This window comes from Pristis pectinata, chromosome 1 (assembly GCF_009764475.1).
Source record: "Pristis pectinata isolate sPriPec2 chromosome 1, sPriPec2.1.pri, whole genome shotgun sequence".
Taxonomy (NCBI): domain Eukaryota; kingdom Metazoa; phylum Chordata; class Chondrichthyes; order Rhinopristiformes; family Pristidae; genus Pristis; species Pristis pectinata.
The window spans coordinates 13,539,545-13,560,772 of record NC_067405.1 but is presented as its reverse complement, the minus strand read 5'-3'; positions in this window follow the sequence as shown (position 1 = coordinate 13,560,772).

Here is a 21,228-nt window from a genome sequence, read left to right as displayed (position 1 = left end):
ACTTTGTCTTCCATGCCATCCATAAGGATCATTTCATCACATCAGTGCATCAAGGTAGTACAAGGGAAAACAAAGGGTAGGTTAATTGGCCACTGTAAATTGTCCAATGTAGTAGAATCAGGGAAGAGTGCATCAGAACTTGGGGAGAATGAAAATGGTATTACTGTAGGACTCGTGTAAATGGGTGTTGATGGTCAGTACGGACTCAGAGGGGCCAAAGTGCCTGTCTCTCTTCTATGAGAGGAAACAGAGTTAACATTTCAAGTCTCTTAACCTTTCACTAGTACTAGTAAAACCTAGAAAAGATAATGAGTAAGCTTATCTTAATTTGCAGCCTAAAACAAGCTTGTTTTCTAATTTTACCTCGTTCTGATGGAAACTCATCAACTGAAATGTTAACTCAGCTTTTATTTCTACAGATGCTACCTGACTTGTTGAATATGTCCAACAGTGTTTATCTATATATGAAGGGATCATAGTTCAGGAAAAAAAAATTGAGTGACTGAAGCCAAGCTGAGAATTGTGAATAGTGAATGGATAGAGATTTTCACGAGTTATTATGTGATAAATCATGATAGATTGCTCCCACTGAGCAATGGGACAGTAATGAGATTGTGTGGATTTAAAAATAAGGAACAGGCTATGAAAAACATTGTTCAAATAAAGCATGCACAGTTTTTGTTTTATTCTGCCACTAACTGTTGTTCACAAAAGTCCTTGTATTCTCTCAAAGAAATTAAATATTTATTTGAACATATTAAAAGTGCAACTGAAATCATGGAGAAACATACATGAACAGGATTGAATGGCTAAGCAATTTGTTTTGGTATTTAAATCCTCCGTGTTTTCTTTTGTTACTATTATGGTTAATATACAACTGGAACATTTGATCCAAATCTGGTTGTTCCTACAGAGGATGCAGAAAGGGTTTACTAGAATGGGTCCAGAAAAGAGAGCTCCAGCTCCGAGGTTAGACAGGAGAAGCTAGGGCTCCCTATTTTGGAGCAATGAAGGTTGAGTAGAAATTGGATGGAAGTGTACAAGGTCATGACTGGCTCAGATAGGGGAAAGAGAGAGAAGCAGTTCCTATTAGTTGATGGTTCAAAGGATCCAGATTCAAAGTGATAGACTAAGAATGCAAGGGCGATGCAAGACTCTATATTCTCTCAAACAAGAGTAACTGATGTAACAATTCTCAAAATCCTTTCCTTTTTAAAAACAGCTATTTTGTTTCTATACATATCCCTTATGCTGTGATTAATGGATCTCGACACCTCAGGTCAGGTCTTCCCCAAAGCTGCAGGGAATGTCTAGCAGGCTCAGCCTTGCTGGTGGAGACAGAAAAAAACTGAGCCAATATTATTTATGGATGATGGACCGAAGAACTAGCCAGTTCTGACACAAACTGAGAAAGCGCGATAGCTGAAGTTGTTGAAATTGGGTTGCTAATGTCGATCAGGGAAATGAATCTGCTATGGTTAGCCTAGTTGACTGATATATAACTCCAGATTCACCAACATAGCCCACTAAACCTCAATCCACTCGATTCAAGGGCAATTAAGTGTGGACTATATATTCTGTTCTTGTGAATGATGAGGACATCCCATAAGGAAATATATATATAAAAAAAGCGAAGACCTGATCCTGTTAACCAAATGAATGAAAATAGAGATCTCAGGCTAATGGTGACTGTTGCATATGTCAATTACACTTTGCAGCTGGTACAATTGTCATCCTGTATTTCACAGCTCACTGCTTTGTCTCTTTTTCTCAGTATAGGAGCTACAGAAACATATCTATTAGTCTCTCATTTTCCACTCCATTTATCCCACTGCTATTTACCTGAGAGAAGATTCAGACGCCACTATTCAAGATGAATTGCACCCCAATTATACTTTTGCCCCAGCGATAAAAGCTAAAGCTTGGAAGAGAGAGTCTACAGATAGTTTAGAACTTAATGATGTTTTATTGGGGAGGAGGGAAGATAAACATATGGAAAACACACTGAAGAAAGATTCCGTGGAAATGGAGAAAGAAGATTTAACTTTAAACAATTACTTTTATCCTCAGGATGCCCCAAAGCACATACTAGCCAAAGAAGAATTTTTGCAGTAACATCAAATGGGAACATACTGCCATCAGACTTCTGAAACAATCCCCTCTTTCACACCCCCTTCCCAGTGGTGCTGCCACGTTCTTGGACTCTTAATTCTACCTCTCTCAGTCGTTCTGTTATGATCACTTTAGCATTTCTTTTTGCATTACTTCAGATTGCACGACAATCTTTACACCATCCTCTTGTTTTGCGCACATCATTGCATTTGTTGTTGTATTTATTATTACCATGTGCACTCTTTACTCTGTGAGCTTCACATGAGCAAGGAACCCTGGTGTATATGACAATAAACTAACCTGGATCTGAATCTGGATAATCAAGTGGCTGATGGTGAGCTGACAGTTGTCAGTTGTTAGGACCACAGCCCATCATGGGTTTTCTTAGATAAATGTGGAAATTCCAGACCAACTGGAGGTTGCCAGCATGTTTGACCTCTTACCCTGACACTAGAAGCACCACTGTACTGAGGAGAGAGACTGGACACGGTTTTACATCAAATAGGGGCTTCATTTATTTTGAATGGGATTGTTGTTAAAATATATATATTTACAGGTTTCCTCCATATACTTAGTCTGCTAACATTGTAAAGCCTTATGGTAACAACCTCAGTATTTCCAGATAGAAAAACACACAATTCTTTCTGTAAATAAAAGCATAATAAAAGCATCTGTTGCATGGAAATATTTCCCTCATTGTAATGGGTGCATCAGAAAATTCTTGTCGTCTTACTCCTGTCAAAATTGCCAGTGTGTCCCCAGATGCCATAAATTACCCCATCTCTCCCTCATCTGTGTGCTTCATGAAGGTTTCTGTTTGAATGACACTGGCAAGAAGTCAAAGGCAATACCCTCCTTGTCAGATGTGCAAGATTCAGGAGATAAGGAAAACTAGAAAAAAAGAGGAAACCCTTTTAAAATAGAAAACAGTGAACTTAAAAAAAAGGTAGCTGTGGCTCTGGCTTGTTTTTTTTAGTTTAAATTGATAGAAACTGAAAGAACAGCAAAGATTTACTAGGGAAAGTTATTTTCTTCCAAGGTTAACACTGCAGAATTTATATTTTCGTTCATTTTGCTTTAAGAATGCTGCACATGTCTTTTGAAAAATGCATAGACTACCAACCAATCCCATTTGTTTGTGGAATGTCAGCGCAGAGGTCTCAAGATAGTGAATTGGTAGGTGACAAATTTTAATAAGATACTGTGACTTTGAATATGTACATACAATTGTTACCATATTCAATTTAATTGCACTTTGTAGAGATTGAAAGTTTTTGTCTTTCTTGGCTAAGGTTTTTTATAAATTACTGAAAATACCCAATTTTGCTAAACACTAAGAAAAGTTATCCCCAGCCTGAAGAAGTAAAATAATATATTCTGGTTACACAGTTAAGTTTTATGAGTTTGAAGTATGTTTTAGCTTTTATGGATATGAACATCCCTGTCTCTTTTTTCACTTCATAATATTGAAGAGTTAATTTTATGTATCTCATAAAAAGCTTCATATTCTATCAGAAAACACTGAAAATGAAGAAGACCAGTTAGTAACAACAAAAAAGAAAATGATGTGTTTTATATGGTAACTCATGAAATCCCAGAACATTTCACAGGCAATTGTTTAGCATGCAATCATTATTGTAGTGCTAAAAGCAGAGCAACCAATCCACACACAGAAAGTTCCCACAGACTTTAACATTCAAGGAACAACTTTGTGAAGTGAAGGAAAAATATTGGCCAGTTTATTGGGAAGATTTCCCCTGCTCTTCACAAATATAGTGCGATGGTGTCTTTTAGCATGGTTTCACTTGATAGACAGTTCATCAGTCTCTCAATATTAAACTGAAGTATTAGCCTTAATTTTTGCTCTCAAGTCCCTGGAGAAGGTCCTAAACCTGAACATTTCTGATTCAGAGGTGAGTATTGCTCACTGAGGTACAGTTAACACTACGTATAAATCAAACTTCCTTGAAATTGAATCAACTGGTTTTTATGAATGCTGTATAATTGAAAATCAATACATTTCCTTTGATATCTTTAATGCTCAGTCACTATGTGAGAGTCACAGACTTTGGGACATCGAATCCAGTATGCCATATCACTCCCATTTCTGATGTATAAGAAACACACAGGATGATGGCATAGACTACAGATGCTGGAAATCTGAATTGTTCCATACTTCCAGCACTTTATAACTCTTCTTCATTTTGTCTAAATTTTTAACCATCAATTTGACATCATACTTTTGGATCCTAACACTCCTGCTAAACCCTTTGAGAATATTTTGTTTTACTATGTAAGAGATGTGACAGAAGTGAAAGTGATTCTTTTGCTGCACACATACAACTTTAGTGCAGAGGTTCAATATGTCCACAAGCAAAAAAAAAAGTAACTGGAGGATGCATCTTTGTGGGGTTATCCTGTTACCTTTGTTAACTTCAGTAGATGTATAGTGGAAGATTGAGAGAAACCTCTCAACAATTAGTTGTTTTTTAACCATAAATATGATTATGTTTTACTTGTAAATCTTAATGAAAGGCCAAGATCCAAAGGCAATGAGCATAGAGTGAAAGAGAAGGTGAGTGAATCAGAAGGCTTGGTTAGCTAATTTAAGGACAGGTGTTAAAAAATGCAAGGGAAATTCATGTATGTAGATAGCCTAACATTCTGGGAAAAAGTTGAACAAAAGGACAAAATCGTTCTAATATAAATGTGAGACGAAGAGAATATTTGTTCCAGGCATTGCGCATTGAATATAATAATCATTTGATTAAAAAAGCTGTTGAACTTTAAACTTCCCCACCATTAGGAGATTCCAAATCCAACCAAAATTTAGCAGTCTGACGGATATGTGGAAAAGGTCAACACCTGGAGTTTGATCAGGAGATTGTCTCCTCAGTGAATGACTGACAAGTCTATGGGACTAAATAGGCTCTTCCTGTATATATGTTTTATTAACCTACAAGACATATTTAACATCATAAGTAAATACTCCAGTCAAAAATTCATCATTGGAACACGAGGTCCAATAAGACATTAGCCTGCCCCTACGACCTCTTTTCTATTCATAAATCAACGAGTTAAAAAAAAGGGAAAAAGCAATTACTATGTAGAACAGTTCAGTTTTGTAACCACAAACTCAATAAAGAATGTTGCTATTCTTCAGAGTCACAAACCTTGATCTGCAATCTTCTAGAAGATAATGCTTTGTGTGGCAACTGATTTGCATGTTGCTTTTGTGGAAAGTTAGCCATTATATTGTGCAAAACTAATTTTATTCTTACTCTACATTCTATTATATTTGAGAAAAAATTCTGACTGTGTAGCTCCTTTGCGGCAGAAAAGTAAAATCAATAACATCATTTCATCGCATTTTATTGTGCAGCAAAATGTATATTCCATTCAGTTCAATAAAATGGATTTGTTATTTCTAGTTCCTTGTTCAGCAATGAACTTTTAAATATAGGTTGAATTATCTGAATATTTCTGTGTCAAGACAACCGTTCAGTCAACGTTTGAGAAGAAAATCATTAGAATTATTAGGAACTAGTAAGAATTGTGGGGGTTGAAGGTTGTAATTATATTGGCCAACATGACTGTGCATCTGTGTCATAGGTGTTGTTGGACTGTTGTAGATTGACATCTTGAGGTTATGACGACATCTGAAACAGACATAAGAATCCTCTTGAAAATGCTTGCAGCACCACGGAGTGGATCAACTAAAGCAGCATAACCAGGTACATGCATACCATAAAACTTGGTGCATCAGCTATTCAAGACAGAGATGGCAAAGGAATGTGGTGACTCTTTGCAAGATTCTGCCAGCAGATCCATTCATTACATCTATTAAAATCATTCTGTTCTTTTAAATCTAAATTCTCAGACTTTAAGTATTACTCTGCATTCTGTTATTGCTTTTCCCTTGTACTACCTCAATGTATTAACGTTTTGAAATTATCTGTATGGATGGCTTTCAAAACTAAGTTTTTCACTGTATCTCAGTATATGTGACAATAATAAACCAATTCCAATTCCTCTAGTACATAAAATGCATGCACATTTTTGGGGATCTCAGTTTGGGTTTAAAATATATTTAGCTTTTCCTTAAGGGGTTTCAGGTCAATAATGAAAAAGTAGTGAATTCGATTTTTGAAACCCTACTTGTTCCAGTTCTGTAGTGTGTTGTTACAATTCATTGCTTCAAGTGAAGTTTGATGAAATATGAACAAACTTGAAAATACAGACATCAACACCATAGTATTTGAAAAATGAACTTCAAATTCTACCCAGTATAATTTTATTAGATGAACATAACCAGAAGAGATGATAAACTGAGACCCAGCCCACTCTCTTGGGCACTGTAAAAGTCCACACATCACCATTTAGAAAAAAATCAGGAGACTTTGCCCAAGTCTATTGGTCAATTTTTCTCCCTCAATCAATATTAAAATAGCAGATTACTTAGTCATTTTCACATTAATGTATATGAGAGCTTGTTGCAGAATAAATGGCAGCTGGAGGTTCCACAACACAAGTACGACTCTCAGAAGTACTCTTCCGGTTGCAAATTGCATGGGGATGAACTAAAATGGATGTGAAAGGCAATCTATAATTGGAGGCATGGCAGACTTATATATACTGCGATAAGATCTTTATTAGTCACATGTACATCGAAACACACAGTGAAATGCATCTTTTGTGTAGAGTGTTCTGGGGGTAGCCCGCAAGTGTCGCAATTCTTCCGGCGCCAACATAGCATGCCCACAACTTCCTAACCCGTACGTCTTTGGAATGTGGGAGGAAACCGGGGCACCCGGAGGAAACCCACTCAGACAGGGGGAGAACGTTCAAACTCCTTACAGACAGCGGCGGGAATTGAACCCAAGTTGCTGGTGCTGTAATAGCGTTATGTTAACCGCTACACTACTGTGCATGTGTCAAGTCCAATTTCTATTAGCCTTCACACCTCCCATTTTTGATTCAAGCTGGAAGCTGTATTATTATCCCAAAAAAGGCCTATGAAATGGTTCTAAGCTAAAGGTTCAACAAATAGAATTATAAAATAAATCATTGAATTGTTAGAGAATGGGAAGAGACTATTCAATTCATTGAGCCTACCTCCTCTCAGCAAGAGCAATCAAGCCAATCCCATAGCCCAGCTCTTCCCGGTCGAGCTACACTTTTTTTGTTCCCTTTCGAGGATCTATACAATTCCTTTTACGAATAATGATTCAAACTAATTCCACCATCTTTTCATGTAGGGAATCCCACAGGTTACGTAACCAATCCAGGCTTCTCCAGTCCACCCAATTATTAGTGTCTCAGCCCCAGCAACATTCATCAATATCTTTTCTACCCTATCTAGGACCTTCACATCCTTCCTGGACAGGGGTGATCAGAACTAAATGCAAAGTTCTAGATGAAGTCCAACGAATGCTTCATCATAAACATCTGTATTTTGTTCTCTATTTTCAAGCAACTGGACCCATTAGTGCTGTTTTTTTTAATCATTATGGGTAAGTTATACAAAAAATCATGCTTATGCAAGATTTAAAGTGGCTGTGTCCATTTTCTGTTGGAGTCCCATCCATTCAGAAATTGGACCAGACACTTCCTTTCATGAATCAGAATCAGAATCAGGTTTATTATCACTGACGTATATGTCATTAAATTTGTTGACTGTTATCCTCTTGTTGTATTTTGCAGAAATGATAACTATGGAATGAGCTGCCAGATGAAGTGGCTGAGGCAGGAACAGAAATAGCATTTAAAAAACATTTGGACAGGTACATGGATAGGAAAGGTTTATAGGGATATGGGTCAAACATGAGCAAATGGGGCTAGCTTAGATGGGCATCTTGGTCGGCATGGATGAGATGGGCTGAAGGGCCTGTTTCCATGCTGTATGACTCTATGACATCATCAAACGTGCACACTACCCATTGATTACTTACTTACTCCTTGCTCTTTGGCTTGGCATCAACAGACCAGACATTTTATGAACTTTAAATTTGCCAGAGCTGAAATTGGGTGGAGTGGTCACAAACCTCAACTTTCATTCTTAACTATCCAGAAAACAAGGAATACATCAGGTTGAAAGTAATGATTCAAGCTTGATTTAAAGTGTAGTGATTTATTCAATGTAATAAAAATATCATCACTGGCAGTGTTGAGCATGGTTTGAAACTCCATATGCCAGTATGGAAGTCGGAGACAGGGGGTGACCTTATAGAGGTGCATAAAATCATCAGGGGCATAGATAAGGTCAATGCACACATCCTTTTTCCCAGGGTTGTGGAATCAAGAACTAGAGGCATAGATTTAAGGTGAGAGGGGAGAAATTTAATAGGAACTCGCAGGGCAATTTTTTCACCTTTAAGGATGGTGAGTATATGGAATGAGCTGCCAGAGGAAATGGTTGAGGCAGGTACATTAATGGCATTTAAAAGGTACTTGGACAGGTACATGGGTAGGAAAGGTTTAGAGGGATATTGGCCAAACACGGACAAGTGGGACTGGCTTAGATGGGAATCTTGGTTGGCATGGACTAGTTGGATCGAAGGGCCTGTTTCAGTACTGTATGACTCTATGACTCCAATATCTTCAGGTCCCAGATATCTCAATGGCTTAGGGTTACCCATGTGTCAGGGATTGTGCACCATTACCCTACTCCCTTTTCCTTCTTCACCCATTTTTGGCATTCTGCCCCCTTACTTTTCTCCCATCTCGATGACAACTATGGTTCTCTTCAGCAGCACCAAGTGCACAAATGAGGTGGCAGCTTCCTGTTTTATTGTGCAAGCCTGCTTCAAATGCATCTTAGCATGAGGAAACTATGGAAACCATTCTATTAAAGAGATCCCAGTTGTGTGTTTTTGTTTGGTGACACCCTGGTGTTAGGGCAAGAAATAGCAACCATTTAGAGCACCAAAAGTGGATGAAATCCAAATTTCAGTAGATTTTCCATTCTTTACAAAATCCAAGATCTGACAGCATTTGCTCTTATAGTTCATATTTGTACTTTTTTTTCTTAGTAGTTTTGCCAAACAGCATCTGTGTCAGATAAGAGCTGGCTGGTCCATGTCCAATGTAATTAGCGGGATGTGATAATCAATATGGACTCCCAATGATTTTGAGAGAGTGAGATCAAGGAGACAGATGTCAACAAATTGGAAGTGATTCAAGGCACTTTTTCAGAACGTTTGACAACTAAGAACAGCTTACAATTTATGACATTCACTTACTGATCTGCAATCTTTCAAGTGAATTATTACGTATTCCTTCAATGATAATGCTATCAAAACTTTGGTCAAGGATGGCAAAAACTGCCTAAGTACCATAATACAGAAACTAAAAGGGGGAAGGCTATAAGAAGTGAGGCTTATTCGAAATGGTTGAGAATGGGTTCAAGGCTACATATTTTGCATTGTGATAAAGAAAATACTGGTGTTTAAGATTTCTTAATTGTCTCCTCAGACCAGTGAATGCAACACAGAAACAACTTTCTTTAAAGTAGTGCCTGTACAATTATAAGAATGTTCTAAGATGCTTCACAGTGGAATGATCAGAATATAAAAGATGCTGAGCTACACATAGAGTCATGGAGCAGTAGATGAATACAACCTGGAAGCAGGTCCTTCCTCCCAACTCATCCATGCCAATCATGGTGCTGATACCAAGCTCGCCCCATTTGCCAGTGTTTGGCCGATATCTCTTCTGTCCAATTACCTGTCCAAATGTCTTTTAAATTTTGTTATTGTACCTACCTCAGCCACTTTCTCTGGCAGCTCATTCCACATATGCACTGCTCCCTGTGTGAAGAAGTTGCCCCTCATGTCCTTTTTTAACTCTTTCACCTTAAACCCATGGCCTCTAGTTTTTGTTCCCTTTCCCTGGGAAAAAGACAATGTGCGTTCACCCTATCTATACCCCTCAGGATTATATACACCTCTATAAGATCACCCCTCAGAGATTTGGTTGTTGAAGTCAATGCCACTGATACTGGAATAATTCAATTCAGGGATGACTGAGAGACCAGAATTAGAGGAGAGCAGGAAGTTCAAAGATAGTGTGCCAGGAGAGATTATAGGAATAGTAAGTCTGAGACCATGAAAGATTACTCATACGGTCAAAGCATAGAAGCAGACTCTTCGGCCCACTACATTGATCAAGTTCTCATCCATATTATCTCATTAAACAACCTTTGATCTATACCCTTCAGTGACTTGGTGATTCTACTGCTCATCCAGATAGTTCTGAATTGTTGTGAATTGTTTAAGAAAGGAAGTAGGGATAACCCTGGGAATTACAGACCAGTGAGTCTTACTTTAGTGGTGGGCAAATTACTGGAGAAGATTCTTAGAGACAGGATTTATGGACATTTAGAGAAGAATAAGCTGATTAGGGACAGTCAGCATGGCTTTGTGAGGGGCAAGTCATGCCTCACGAGTCTGATTGAATTCTTTGAGGATGTGACAAAGCACATTGATGAAAGTAGAGCAATGGATGTGGTGTACATGGATTTTAGTAAGGCTCATTCAGAAAGTCAGGAGGTGGTGTAGATTATAACAGGATATTGATCGAATGCAGAGCTGGGCTGAGAAGTGGCAGATGGAGTTCAACCCAGATAAGTGCGAAGTGATATACATCGCGAGATCAAATTTGAAGGGAGAATATAAGGTTAATGGCAGGACACTTAGCAGTGTGGAAGAAGAGAGAGATCTTGGGGTCCATGAACATAGATCCCTCAAGGTTGCCACGCAGATCGATAGGGTTGTTAAGGCATTTGGAGTGTTGGCCTTCATTAGACAGGGTATTGAGTTCGAGAGCCTCAAGGTGATGTTGCAGCTCAAAAACTCTCCGGTCAGATCACACTTGGAGTATTGTGTTCAGTTCTGGTGGCCTCATTATAGGAAGGATGTGGAAGCTTTAGATAGGGTGCAGAGGAGATTTACCAGGATGTTGCCTGGATTGGAGACCATGTCTTATGAGGGTAGGTTGAGTGAGCTCAGGCTTTTCTCTTTGGAGAGAAGGAGGATTAGAGGGGACTTGATAGAGGTGTACAAGATAATAACAGGCATAGATCGAGTACAGAGTGAGAGACTTTTTCCCAGTGTGACAATGGCTAACACGAGGGGACATAATTTTAAGGTGATTGGAGGAAGGTATAAGGGGGATGTCAGGAGTAAGTTTTTTACACAGAGAGTGGTGGGTGCATGGAACGCACTGCCAGCAGAGGTTGTGGGGGCAGTGACATTTAGGGACATTTAATTAGGAACATTTAAGAGACTCTTAGGTAGACACATGAATGATAGAGAAATGGGGGTCTATGTGGGAGGGAAGGGTTAGATAGATCTTAGAGCAGGATAAAATGTCAGCACAACATTGTGGGCTGAAGTGCCTATACTGTGCTGTAGTGTTCTATGTTCTACATCTCCACCACTTTCTCAGGCAGTGCATTCAAGATTCCAATCATCCTCTGGGTGAAAAAAAAAACTTCCCCAGATCTCCACTTAACCATTTACCCCTTATCCTATACTTACCATTTCTAGTTTTAAACACCTCTGCCATGGGGAAAAGATTTTACCCGATGTTTGCCCCTCATAAATTTGTGTAGCTCAGTTGGGTCACCCCTCAGCCTCTTCTGTATGAAGGTAAACAAACCTGGCCTATGCACTGTCTTCTCATAAATGAAGGACTCCATCCTAGGCAACCCTCTTGTGAATTTCCTCGGCACTCTCTCCAATAGCATGTCCTTACTGTGTGATGGATATTCATTTTCCAGGCCCAAGAAAGGTTTGTTGCTAACTTCAGCTTTTTAGCACAGCAGCATGACCTGTCCAAAGGTCAAGAAGTGGTTGCTCATTAAGCTAAAAATCCCTTTTGCTAAAACAGCAGAAATTGTCCACGGCTCAAGATGTTTGTTGTTTGCTAAGTTAAACTTCTAACCAATATTCCCTGCTCAGCCTCTTAACATCAACAAGAGAACAATGGGATCCACTTTTACTGAATTAAACACTCCAGTCACCTGGCCTGAAGATATGGTTAAAAAAGCATCACATGCCAATGATGTCAACTAAGTGAAAAAACAGTATAAAAGTTAGAAAGCAGTCAGGGTATGGAGGAATGACAGAGAGAAGGGGTTACAGAAAGAAGACCTAGAATTCCTTCCTCAGCCTTTGGTTTTTGTGAAGGACGATTTGTTCGTCTGCAACTTGTTGGTATGACTTTTTAACCTGTAAGAATTGTACTTGTGTTTTGAAATCCTTTGTAAGTTACAAGTCATTATTAAGAATTATTTAGTAGAATTAAACATGTCTCACTTAAAATGCAATAAACAGTGTTTAAACTGCTTCGTTAGCTGGAAGTATCTTCTCCTGGGTTGGGAGGAGGGACCCACTGCTTGAAATAGCAATTATAGACAGCTAGACCTTTCCATAGAGACTAAAGTAATGAAGTTAGTCCTTGAAGTGTAGGTTAATACAGTATAATCTACCTATAGTGAGGGTACTCATAAATACTTATGCCAGATAGAACTTAAAATCTTGACTTGGTTTAGAGCTCTCGGACGGTACATTCAATATCATCACAGTTAGCGTCCAACATGGTCACGTTTACTTTTAATAAAATCAAATAGAAAGAATTATTATTTAGCAGTAGTCCAACTCAGAGAGCTCGAAAAGTGTAAAGGCACACCACTTGGTACTATAATGGCTGATATCCTAGATCCAGTAGTTGCAAAACAAATGCTGGTCAATATTATGAATATGTAATTAGTATAACAGAGATATGGGATGATACACCCAATGCTCCTCAAATTGCGCATGATAAATACAGTAGTGTAGCGGTTAGCATAACGCTATTACAGCGCCAGCGACCCGGGTTCAATTCCAGCCACTGTCTGTAAGGAGTTGGTATGTTCTCCCGTGTCTGTGTGGGTTTCCTCTGAGTGCTCCAATTTCCTCCCACATTCCAAAGACCTACGGGTTAGGTTAACATGGGTTTAAATGGGCAGCACGGACTCGTTGGGCTTGAATGGCCTGTTACTTTTTTTTAAAAGAGTCAGATACTGGAACGATGGGGGGCGTGGGGGCGGGGGGGGGGGGGTGGTAGAACATAGAGTAGGGTGTAGACTAGATACACCGAATCCTGCTTTAATACCTACTGGACTCAGACCTTCGCAATGTGTACCAGATCCCAATAATGCAGCAATAATTTGTGCCTGGAGACAACAAATTGGCCTATTTCTGGATAGAAATCAAGCTCCTGAGTGGGGACTGCAGGCCCATGTAATAGAACCAGGTGACCCGTATGTAAATCCTGATGCATGGGGACATCATGTATTTCTTCCCAAATTAGATCAAATAGTCCCCCACTCAGAAAACCCTTTAGATACGAATGAAGCCTGGAGAACAGAGGCTTGGGAACATGTAGGGGACATACTAATGAGACTGAATTTAGGAAATAGAAGAAAAGTGCAGGGACATGCTCCCGTACAGGGAGCCACAGCGGCTTCCCCAGTTCAAACTCCCCATCACGTTTTTGACCATTGGCTGTACAAAGTTTACAAGCAGTATGTGCTGCACCTCCAACTGATGCTGAAGGAATTCTAAAGTGGTTACTTCAAAATTCTAGAAAGTTACAGGCCTTCTGGGAAATCCATATCAAATATATGCTGGATTTATAAACAAATACTGTATGTGGTCGTGATGTCCACAGAGGACACCACACCATACTGGCCAATATAGTCAAAAATCAGGGCTCAGTGACAGCGTATAAGATAGGAGAACAAATAACACGAGCAGACTGGGACTTAGTTCATTCAATAATATTACCCCTTTATCCTAGTCAGCACCTTCGTACCATGTGCAGAATGGATCTTACTCAATACCTGATACAACAAAGATTTCAGGTTGTCGAGGAAATCCGACGGGCCCACGTAGTCGCAGCTGGATTATCACTCGTTCCCACATATGGGCAGCGAAGTGCCAGCGGAGGATCCTCCCCATTTCCTCCTGCAGAGAATTCAGGATCAGTAGCAAAATCATCAAATCACGCTCAACCTTTGGGTTGCTCATAATCACAGCATCCCTATACCCCAGCTCTTCAGCAGGGATGAGGTAATAAGATAAGATAAGATATCTTTATTAGTCACATGTACATCGAAACACACAGTGAAATGCATCTTTGCATAGAATGTTCTGGGGGCAGCCCGCAAGTGTCGCCATGCTTCTGGCGCCAACATAACATGCCCACAGCTCCTAACCCATATGTCTTTGGAATGTGGGAGGAAAACGAAGCACCTGGAGGAAACCCACGTAGACAGGGGAAGAACGTACAAATGCCTTACTAACCGCGGTAGGAATTGAACCCCGGTCACTGGCGCTGTAGTATCGTTACGCTAACCGCTACGGTACCTTGCCGCCTAATAACTTAGACAAATGTCTTGGGGAATACCTGCCTTAGCTGGTGACATTCGCCCACAGACTAGATGGCTGGACACGAGGTATACACTGAGACCTTTAGCCCCACCCCCATTCTTTGAGGAACAAAGTTTTAGACCAAGATACTCCCTTCAAGACAGAAATAACATTCAGAGACCCTATCGATATTATGGAGATGAGCATGAAACTGAAGAGGCACCACGGGGTACAGCTCATCATTCACAATGATCAAAACATGCAAAAGGACAAGGCTCACCTCAAACGTCCACTCAGGGAGTGGAACTCAGGGAGAACAGAATGTAAAGAGAGGAAAAGCCAATGTTAATGTGACTGAAGCAGAACAGGAGAATTTCAGTGATAACCCTGACCAAAATGCCCTATCTAAGGAACAGAATATACAGGCACACCTCGTCTCGCCTTTCCATGTGCCAAAGCCTGTATTTTGGGGAAAATTCGACCCTGTCATTTTGACACAGGTGCAGACATCTCAATGCTGAATGCAGATATTATTAATGGAGATGAATTAGGGGAGCCGACGGGGAGAATTAAAATTGCAGGCATACATGGAAACCAGGTAGAATACCCAACCTATGAAGTGCTCATAAAGATATACAGGATTAAATGAACGATAGAAGTAGCTGTAAAGTCTCTACACCAACTTGTCCCAAATCCTGCAAAACTAGCCCTTCTAATAGGAACACCCAATGTTTTGTACTGGATTCGTACCATTATCAAACCAAAAACTGATTCGACTGTACCGGATGAACGAGATGTTCATATCCAGAAACAGTTAAACTATCACCAGGATAAAATTATCAGAGCAAAATTTAAAAATGTCTTGTACAAATACTATCACCACCTACAACAACACCCCAACCACTGTGGGTCGATCAATATTGAACCAACTAAATTAGGATGCAGTCCATTTCTGCATCAGAAACCCTGGTATATCCCCAACCATAGGGGAAAACAATCTCTACAAGAGACTGCAGACTCCCTCTCTAAGCAAGGAGTATTGATAAAAGAACCTTCCCGATTTAACTCACCCATGTTTGGTGTAGGAAAACCTGACGGATGGTGGTGATTGGTCATCCATTGTATCATCCTAAATAAACATTCAGAGCCTAATTTGGCCCAACAGCAGTCATTACAACAAATGTTGCAAGGGTTAACTCTCAAAAAGTAGAAACCATGCATAGTCCTAGCTAATGGCTTCTGGTGACAGTGATAGACATTATACAGCCTTTACAACTCCTGCTGGTTCACAGTATCAGTTGACCAGACTTCCACAAGGTTTTTGGAATCGTCCACAAATATTTTCAGTGGGAGTTATTCAGACACCACAGGGAATACCAGATATTTGTGCATAAGTAGATGATGTGTACTGGACAGCAGATACATTGGAAGAGCATTTAACACAAATTGAGACTGTCATTAAGAAATTGACGGACGGAGGCTATGTAATTGACATTAAAAATTCTCAACTCTGCAGAACAGAAGTAGATTTCCTAGTCATGTCAATTACCAATGAAGGACATGGCTTAAGCCCTGAATTTAGACAGAAGGCACTTGAGTGGGATATCCAAAGTCCCTAAAAGCTTTACAATCAACTTTAGGCTTATTCAATTATACCAGAGCTTTCGTTCCTGACTATGCCCGATTAGCAAAACCATTGTATGAAAGATGTACTCCAAAGAATAAAAAACCTTTTGTCTTTACTCCAGACGATTATGAGGCACTAGTAAAATTGATGAATGCAGTTCAGTTAGCAATAGACCTCCGGACAAGAGAGCTCACAAAATCTCATGTTCCACTATTCGTGTTTCTCCTACATCTGCTATAGCCATCTGCTATAATGCGGGGGAAGAAACACAAGCCCCCGTACACTATGCCTCATATAATTTCACCCCAACAGAACAGAAATTTACCTCTTTAGACCGATGTCTCACTGTGGTGTTTTAGACACTTGTTGCAGTAAGACCACTGCAGGGAATCAAACCGATTATCACACAAACAGAATTTACATCTCTAAAAAATGGCAACAAATTACCAACCAATGAACGGAGAGCTACTGCAGCTGGGTATGGGAAATGACAAACACTTTTACACTTTATAATGGGAATATCTTCTTGAGAACTATGACTTACAATCCTTACCAGTCATGGACGATGGAGAACCATCTCATCCACAGCCTCGTGTGGCACAACATCCTTTAAGACAAGACAAGACAAGATCTTTATTAGTCACATGTACATTGAAACACACAGTGAAATGCATCATTTTGCGTAGAGTGTTCTGGGGGCAGCCCGCAAGTGTCGCCACGCTTCTGGCGCCAACATAATATGCCCACAACTTCCTAACCATACGTCTTTGGAATGTGGGAGGAAACTGGAGCACCCGGAGGAAACCCACGCAGTCATGGGTAGAACATACAAATTCCTTACAGACAGCAGCTGAAATTGAACCCAGGTTACTGGTGCACACAACTCTGAAATTTGGTACTGTGATGGGTCAGCAATGAGAGTCCATAGAAATAAATCTACTTGGTTACAAGCAGGAGTAGGGATTATAAAAGGAAAATTTTTGTCTGAAACAGAATTTGAACCTTATGAGTTACAAGCTCATCCTTTAGGGAACCATAAAGCGCAACTTGTTGAGGCTAAAGCTCTAGAGATATGCTTGAGACAAGTAAATGCACTGAACCAGTCCTGATCTGCACTGACTCTAACTATGTCAGGAATGCAGTAGAAAGAGATCTCTCCATCTGGTCAACTACCGGATGGAGAACACACAGAGGAAAGCAACGTTCACACTTGTCCACGTGGAAAGATATCTCTGAATTATTATTTACTCATGCATAAGTACAGGTGTTACATATGCCGGGACATACTGTAGGCTGTCTACACAGCTATGGTAATAAATTAGCCAATGAACAAGCCAAACAAGCTGTCAGAATGGACCTTACTATGGTAAGGGAGGCCGGAGAGCCCTCTTGTGAGCTCTCTTGTCCAGAGGTCTATTTCTAACTGAACAGCATTCATCAATTTTACTAGTGCCTCATAATCACCTAGAGTAAAGACAAAAGGTTTTTTATTCTTTGGAGTACATCTTTCATACAATAGTTTTGTTAATTGGGCATAGTCAAGAACAAAAGCTCTGGTATAATTGAATAAGCCTAAAATTGATTGTAAAGCTTTTAGGGGCTTTGGATCTCCCACTCAAGTGCCGGAGACTTCAAAGGACTGCAGATGCTGGAACCTTAGATGAAAAACACTATGATGCTGGAGGAACTCAGCAGGTGGAGAAACTATAGTAGTAACTAAGCAACAAATAAAAAGTAATCAAGTTGATGTATTAAGAATACTCCTAGATGCAACTCAACCCATTCCTAGAGGATTTCCAACACAGTACAAGTACGAAACTGATGGTGAAGGAAAGGTTTGGGTATGTCGCACTAAAAAAGACAAGAAGCAAATACCTCCTGCTCATAAGCAGGAAGAATGAATTCGAGAAGCCCACCAAGGATTTGGACACAATCATGGTGGTGGACAGGTCACTCGTGCAAAGTTAGCCATGTTATCCTGGTGGCCTTACACGTTGACTGATTGCAAGCGATTTGTTGCAAATTGTAAGGAATGTTTGGCCTATAATAAAGGAGCAGTTACAAGACCACCTCTGACCTGAACTGTACAGAGTACGCCAGCTGTGGCCTAACAATGTTTCATGAAATTGTACCATAACCTCCCTGCTCATCTATTGAATGCAAATATCCTTTGTGCCTTCTGCAACACCTTATCTATCTTCAGGGATCCTTGGACGTGTACACCTGGGTCCCTCTGTTCCTCATTTTACCCTCGGGCCCTACTATTATCTATTTACATGGTAGTGTAGCAGTTAGCGTAACGCTATTGCAGCGCCAGCGACCCGGGTTCAATTCCGGCCACTGTCTGTAAGGAGTTTGTACGTTCTCCCGCTGTCTGTGTGGGTTTCCTCCGGGTCCCCCGGTTTCCTCCCAAAGGTGTACGGGTTAGGAAGTTGTGGACATGCTGTGTTGGCACCGGAAGCATGGCGACACTTGTGGGCTGCCCCCAGAACACTCTACGCAAAAGATGTATTTCACTGTGTGTTTCGATGTACATGTGACTAATAAAGATCTTACCTCATTAGTCACCCCAAAGTGTATCATCTTATCAGGATTAATTTTTATCTGTCATTGCCAGCTCAGATAGGCATCTTGGTCAGCATGGCTGAGTTGGGCCAAAGGGTCTGTTTCTGTGCTGTATGACTCCATGTACTCTCCATCTTAACAACTGATCAATATCATCCTGTCTCCTGACTATCCTCCTCTCTCTCAATCAACACCACCAATGTTCATGTCATCTGCATTAACTAACACTAAGGGTCCCAAATGTTAATCCCTGTGGTACGCCACTGCTCACAGGCTTCCAGTCACTAAAACTGATCATCTCATCATCTTCTGCTTCCTATTACCAAGTCAGTTTTGGATACAATTGCCATCTCGCCTTGCATTCAACGGACTCTAACCTTTTGGATCATTATCCCATGTAGGAACTTGTCAAAGACCAGTCTATATCAACTTTACTGCCCTCAGCAATACATTTTGTTACTTCTTCCAAAAAAATCAATCAAATTGATCAGACAGAATCTCCCCCTAACAAAGATATGTTGACTATCTGAGATTAATACTCGCATCTCTGAGGTATTAATCTTGCTCCAAAGTTTTTGCACTCAGGCCTGTAATTACCTGGCTTATTCCTGCTGCTCTTCATGAATTAAGGTACCACATTAGTTGTCATCCAGTCATCTGGCACCTCACTTATAGCCAGCAAATATTAAACAATCTCTGTCAGGGACCCAACATTTTCCTCCCTTCCGTCTCATAGCAATCTGGAATACAACTTATCAGACCCTGGCAATTTATTCACCTTTAAGTCTGCTAGATCCTCTAATACCTCCTTTTTAATGATAACATGTTCGAGAATATCACTGACTTCTGTGAATTCTCCAACTATGATTTTTCCCAGTGAGTACACACACAAAATATTCATTTAACACTTCACCTGCATCCTCTGACTTCAGTCACAGAATGTCCCATTGGATTTTACATTTTCCTTAGAGCTTCATTTTTAAGACCGTTCTCAATATCCTTTGACATAGATAGACACAGAAAAGTACAGCACAGGAACAGGCCACTATGTCTGAATTGACCATGATGCCAATCTAACTAACCCCATTTGCCTGCACATGGTCTCTATCCCTCCATTTGCTGCTTGTTCGTGTATCTGTCTAAATGCCTCTTAAATTCCATTATTGTATCTGCTTTTACCACCTCCCCTGGCAGCACGTTCCAGGCATCTACCCCACTCTCTTTAAAAAAAAGCAGAATCAGAATCAGATTTATTATCACTGACTAATGTGTTATGAAATTTGTTGTTTTGCGGCAAACAGTACCGTGCAGAGACATTACATTACTATAAGTTACAAAATTAATAAATAGTGCAAATAAAAGATCCTTAATGATGGATGCCGCCTTCTTGAGGCACCACCTCTCGAAGATGTCCTCGATGGTGGGGAGGTTTGCGCCCGTGATGGAGCTGGCTGAGTCTACAGCCTTCTGCAACCTCTTGCGATCCTGCGTATTGGAGCCTCCATACCAGGCTGTGATGCATCCAGTCAGAATGCAACATACCAAATCTCTTCAAACTCCTAATGAAGTAGAGCAGCTGGCATGCCTTCTTTGTGATTGCATCAATGAGTTGGGCCCAGGATAGATCCTCTGAGATGTTGACACCCAGGTACTTGAAGCTGCTCACCCTTTCCACCACAGACCCTCAATGAGGACTTGTGTGTGTTCTTCTGGCTTCCCCTTCCCCTGAAGTCCACAATCAGTTCCTTGGTCTTGCTGATGTTGAGTGCAGGGTTGTTGTTGCGACACCACTCAACCAGCCAATCTATCTCACTCCTGTACGCCATCTGAGATTCTACCAACAACAGTGACGAATTTATAGATGGTGTTTGAACTGTGCTTGGCACTTTTCAAATCTCCTTTAAACTTTTCCCTCTCATACTAAAACTATGCCCTCTAGTATTTGACATTTCCACCATGTGAAAAAGACTATCTACCCTATCTATGTCTTTCATAATTTTATATACTTCTATCAGGTCGCCCCTTAGCCTCCAATGCTCCACAGAAAACAATCCAAGTCTCTCCAAACTTCCCTTATAACAAAACCCCCACAACATCTTGGTGAACCTCTTCTGCACCCTCTTCAGTGCCTCCACATCCTCCCTGTATTGTGGCAGCCAGAACTGCACACAATACTCTAAATACGGCCTAACTAAAGTTTTACACAAATGCAATCTGTCTTCCTTTTATACTCAATATTGCGACTGATGAAGGCATGTGGTACCTTTCATGCTTAAGGGAAAATATTGGTCATTATTTCATTTTCAAATAACTCTCACTAGTCGGATGTGGACCTACCTACAAGTCTACTTTTTCCAGGTCCTGTCATGACATTGAAATAGGACCTTACTTTCCGGACCATCTTTATCCCTTTCCCTAACTACCTTGAAGCTTGTAGAGTTATGGTCATTATGTCAAAATTGCACTCAAGTAACACTTCAGCCAGTTGTCTGGCTACATTCCCCAAGA